Below are 4,970 nucleotides of genomic sequence, written 5' to 3'. Positions count from 1 at the left end.
ACAATGGTCTGAGCATTGCAGTGTCACCATGGATCCTTTGTTCGATGAGGTTCAAGAGCATAACATGATCCCCTTGATTCCAGAAGGTTCTGCAGTGTCCCAGTGGACCATTGGTTCCATGCAGCCCCACACTGCCACAATGACCCCATGGCTCCATGAGCTTCCACACTGTCAGCAATGCTCTCCTTGGTTCCCTGAGGCCTTGCTCTGACACAATGGACTTTTGGTTCCATGGGGTTCCACTGCATCACAATGGACCCTTTATTCCATGGGATTCCACAGTGTCACAGCTGACTCCTTGGTTCTGTCAGCCTCTGCTGTCACCAAATGTCTGAAATATCAGAATAGGACTCCATAACACTAATTTGCTATTAAAGAGGGCATCATTTATTGAGGCCTAAAGTGCAACATGAAATAACTTCTAACCTTATGAGGACATGTAATTCTACCAGTGTATTGCTTATACATAGTCACTAAATGCCAATTACAATTTACCCATTTCCATAAAATCCACCCCAAGTTCCCAGATTCACTCCTTGTTTTCTCTATCCCTGTACCCTTGAGCCAGATGCCTTCTTCTTCTCTTCCAAGCATCCTTGCTGGGAAAGCAGCCCCTGCATGCCTTGTTCCTGTGCTGAAAGTTCCCAGGCAGGGTAAAAATGGAAGGAACCCTTTTGGTATCAGCCCCAGGCTTTGTGTGGGCAGGCAGAGGCAGGCAGGAGGCAGAGCTGTCAGCAAAGGAAGGGCCCAGCCAGGTGGGGCAGCCGGGGGATGCCGACAGCCTGCAGGGACAGAGGCGCAGGGCAGGGACACCGTAGGACAGCCTGGGCTGCACAGGGCACAGGCATGGGCAGCAGCTGCAAGACAGCCCTGCCAGAGCCAACTTGGGCAGCACTTTGGCCATGGCTGCTGGGCCTGGGCCTGAGGCAGGAGCAGGAGACAAGTGACCCTTGCAGGCCTGGGGCCTCATGGCCTCCTTGTCCCTGCTCAGCAGCCTGGCAGGGGCCGCCCCATGCTCCTGCCCTTGGCATTGCACATCCCCACATGCCAGAGCCCATCCTGGCAAGAGCCCTGAGCAAGGAGGGAGGGACAGGATCTGCCTGGCCAGGCCCTGGGGCTCAGGCCTTGGCCCTTGGCATTCCTCAAACACATCCAGCTTTGCTCAGCACCAGAGACACCTTGGCCTTGTTTGTCCCCAGCTGTCATCACTGCCTCCAGGGTTCTGCTCTAACTGGAACCTGGGGACACTTTCCCAGTTGTGTCCCTCAGTGGGACCCATTAAAACTTGAAGTAACTTGGGAGTCTAAATTTATCTTTGAGTTCTCAAGAAGTTTTTTGAAGACACTCTCAGGGATTGAGTCTGATGTAAACAACATCAAAGCCCTGAGAGGGTCATTAAAGTTTTCCTAGACCAGTGATGGAGAATGATTTCAAAGAACTTGTCAGAAACAGATATTCCTATTTTAAATTATGTATTTTTATTTTATTTCTCTTTAGAGCAGAGGTGATTGCAGCATTCTGTGATTGATACTGACCCACGGTCTCTCCTCAGCAGCTCTGGCCTGCTCACAGAAGCTGTGCCTGGAGCTCTGACCCAGTGTGGACAACCTTGCTCCACATTGCCCAGCCCCATCCTGTCTGTCCTCACTGCCCTGGGACCTGCTATGCTTGGAGAGCTGGCTGCACTCAGCCTAACAGGGGTTTTCACTTTTTGTATTTTTTGAAGCAATCTGAAACTCCTGAGTTTCCCCACTGCAAACAGACACACTGCTCAGGTGTGTGCCAGCCCAAGGTGCCACCAAAGCCACTGCAGAGCTGCCCTGGGCCAGCTGTGAGGGTGGATCATCAGCCCAAGCTGCACTGGGCCACTGCAAGGGGCTGTGGCCATGGGCACTGCTCTGACCCCACTGCTGGGTTTGGCTGCCACGGCCACCATGAGAAATTAAACTGTCCTTGGAAACACTGGGGAGGACTGGGACATACTGGGGAACACTGGGAACACTGGGGGAGACACTGGGACATACTGGGAATGACACTGGGGAGGACTGGGACAACCTGGGGACACGGGGAATGCTGAGGGGGAATCTGGGTGGACTGGGATAGACTGTGAGGGTGCACTGAGACACACTGGGATATACCAGGACATACTGGGAGTGATACTGGGGCAAACTGGGGACAATGGGGACATTGCGGAGAAGACTGGGCACACTGGGGCATCCTGTGGATGACACTGCGGGGGAACTGGAAGGGACTGGGAATGAACTCAGGTGTATTGGGAGGGACTGGGCTGTACTGGGAGGGATTGGAGCGGCACTGGGGTTGTACTGGGTTCCACTTGGGATGAACTGGGCTGTACTGGGGTTGCACTGGTCTGTACTGGGAGGGACTGGAGAGGTTGAAGGGGCTGTTCCTGCGTCCCAATTTTGAAGATCCCGCCCATCACTTCCAGCAGCCAATCAGCGCCGGGATCGGCGCCTCGGAGGCGGTGCCTGGTGGCGCCGCCATTTTTTTGCCTACAACTCCCGTCACGCCCCGCGGCTCGATTGAGATTCGTTTGAGCCGGGACTACAACGCCCGTCATGCCCCGCGCTCCACAGAACCCCGGGATCCGCCCCCATTTGTCCCATAAGTGTCCCCCAGACCCTCCACGATCCCTCAGTACCCCCTCCGCGCCCATTCGGGACCCCCAAAAGCGTCCCCCAATCCCCGCAGTGCTCCCAACCCCACAGATGCCCGGTACAGCCACTTCTGGGAATTCATCTCCTCTCATTACCTGCGGCCCCAGAGCCCCTCAGAACACAGTCCCGCTCCTAGAACTCCTGCCGTGCCCCTCGCCCTAAAGAGCCCGATTGGAGCTCCCTAAGCTCCCCCCCAAGGCCTCCCGAACGGTTTACGTTCCCTCGAGGACCTCAAGTCGCGGCTCGGATGCAAAATTGTCGCCCAAGAGCCTTCCCGGACCCCCAAACATCGCGTTTCTACCACTTCCGGGACTACAGCTCCCATCATGCTCTGCGGCGCACGTCCAGCGCTGTTCCAGCCGGGACTTCATCTCCCGTCATGCCCCGCGCCCCTCCGAGAGCCATTGCAGCTGCGCCAAGAACTCCCGTGATGCTCCGCGGCGCCGTTAAACCGTATTAGACCCGCGCCTACAACTCCCATCACCCCCTGCGCCCCAGAGAGCCCCGTTCGAGCCCCCCCAAGGGCCCGCCCGGACCCCGAAGGGCCCCAAATTCCCCTCCCTGACGTCCAAGGGTCCTCCTGGACCCCCAAGTGCTGCCCCAGACCCCGAACTGTCCCTCAGAATCCCTGAGTCCCCCTCCAAGTGCCCACCCGGCTCCCCCAAGTGTCCTCCCGACCCTCAAGTTCTCTCTGAATTCCCTCCCCAGACCCAAAACTGCCCCACATTTGCCCCAGAAATGGCTCCAGGGATCCTGAAGTGGTCCCCTTGAGCCTGTGTGAGAAAAAGATGATAAAAAAAGATGACAAAAGGACTGCAAATATTACTAGTTACCATAAGGAGAAAGAAAGAAATAGCTAATAGGGATTAATTAATTAATGAAGGGAATTGTGTTTCCTAGAATGAGAGACCAAAAAATTTTTTGGTTGCTAAAAATGTATAGATTTTTAAAGAAAAATATAAAAATAAGGTATTAAAAACAATGAAGAACATTTTCATAAATTAGAATAATATATTTGTAATTTTATTTATAAATTAAATTTTATTTATAAGGAAAAATGCATAATTTTTTTTTATGTTTTGGGATGTCAGTCTCAGGTGGGCGATGTCGGACATGGTGAGGCTGGGGGTGAGGAGCAGCTTGTCCAAACAGGCTCAGCCCAAAAGGGGCTCATTCTTCTCTGTGCCCAGACCTCCTAAGGAGACATCCAGCATCAAGATCACCTGGGGAATGTTTCCCTCCCCTCTTCTCTGAAATGAAAAGTAAAAAAATATTCCCTTGTCTAAAACCAAAAATCATGAGGTGCACTTTGAAATCTCCCTTCTGAACAGAATTCCAAACTGACTCCAATCACTGCACAAGCCCTGGATACTGGAAAACAATGGAAGGGAGACAAAGAGCTCCTGAGGGCTTTCTGGATTTTAATCAGCCCCACGCTGGATTTGGGGCTGGGTCCAGGAGCCTCAGGCACGGAGAGAAGGATGAAGAAGCTGATCAAGGAGTCAGCAGCAAAACTCCAAGTGCCTTGGAGCATGGCTGGGCCCCAGTGAGGGCAGGGAGTGCCAAAGGCTGCCCAGGGCCTGGTGAGAGCAGATCCTTGAGGCCAGGATTGCAGGGAGCCCAAGGCTCTGAGCAGGGAACTGCAGCGCTGAGTGTTATGAATGGCAATCAGCTCTTTAGTGGTTTCAGCTTTATTGGAAACACAGGGGATTTACATAATTATAAATCCTTTAACTAGCATTGGAACTTTGCATAGCTATAAAACATTCAACAAGCAATCTGTAACCAACATTGGAACTTTATATTAACTCCTTTAACAACGAACTTTATATCAACTCCTTTAACAAAGTATTCCTTACAATTTCCCCCTCTAATTGTTCAAATGGGCTCAGGCCTGCATCAATCAGCAATTCCTTCTTCTTGAAAGTACAATTTTTAATGTTGGTTGTAAATTTGCTTGGCATCTTGACGCTCTTGATCGTTCATTATCGTGATTACTTTCACTTCTTTCTTATTAAGCTCTTTTGGTATCATTAAACTTACTGATGTTACAACTCGGATCATACAGAGGAGCATGCAAGGTGGGAGGATTAAAACAGCAATTTCACATTCGATAAAAAAGGTTGGTTTTTTTTTTCCCACCAGTTTCCTTTCAATGACCAGAAATTGTCCCACCAGCTGGTATCAAATGTAGGGATCCACTCTTGTGTTCCAACATAACTTCCAGATTTCCTTTGAGATATTTCTAAGGACTTCACTGTGGTCATCTATTTCTGAGCAGCACTCAGAGGA

The sequence above is a fragment of the Molothrus aeneus genome, unplaced genomic scaffold (genome assembly GCF_037042795.1).
Source record: "Molothrus aeneus isolate 106 unplaced genomic scaffold, BPBGC_Maene_1.0 scaffold_34, whole genome shotgun sequence".
Lineage (NCBI taxonomy): Eukaryota > Metazoa > Chordata > Aves > Passeriformes > Icteridae > Molothrus > Molothrus aeneus.
The sequence above is the reverse complement of the archived record's forward strand: the minus strand, read 5'-3'. Positions refer to the sequence as shown.